The sequence below is a fragment of the Leptidea sinapis genome, chromosome 24, assembly GCF_905404315.1.
Source record: "Leptidea sinapis chromosome 24, ilLepSina1.1, whole genome shotgun sequence".
Classification (NCBI taxonomy): domain Eukaryota; kingdom Metazoa; phylum Arthropoda; class Insecta; order Lepidoptera; family Pieridae; genus Leptidea; species Leptidea sinapis.
The window spans coordinates 7,779,772-7,780,395 of NC_066288.1; positions in this window are offsets into that span (position 1 = coordinate 7,779,772).

Genomic DNA, 624 nt, shown 5'->3' on the forward strand with positions numbered 1-624 from the left:
ATTTGTCAATAATATATCATAACATCAAAAATTACTTCGTAAAATATGCACCCTGCTGTCGTAATGAAATTGTTTCACAGCAGAACTGTCAAACCGTGCGTCAATAAATTCTCTCATAGAAATTATGTATGGACACATCAAAGGAAAAACAAATTTGTTGTTTTTATTTAATTTAGCAGCCTTTTCCTATTTATTTTACCTTTTAAACCATTCCTGGACTTCCATAAATAATTCAAGACCAAAATTAGCCAAATCGGTCCAGCCCTTCTCGAGTTTTAGCGAGACTAACGAACAGCAATTCATTTTTATATATATAGATACACACTTTACACAAATTATGTTGCCCCAAGTTAAGCATATATAGCCTGTGTTATGGGTTACACGACAAAGATATATTTAATACAATATACTTACTTAAACATACATAAATTCATATAAACAATAATAATAATAATAATAATAATATAATTAATCAATCATATAATTGGTCACTATATTTGCACCTTTCCTTAGTACTTGCACTTAGCAAAGTGTAAATGAGCCTTAATGCACACGCGAGGTGATAGTAGATCCCCGCCACGTCCTTCACAAGCAAATCACTTAACTTCAGTACTACCGCGGGTT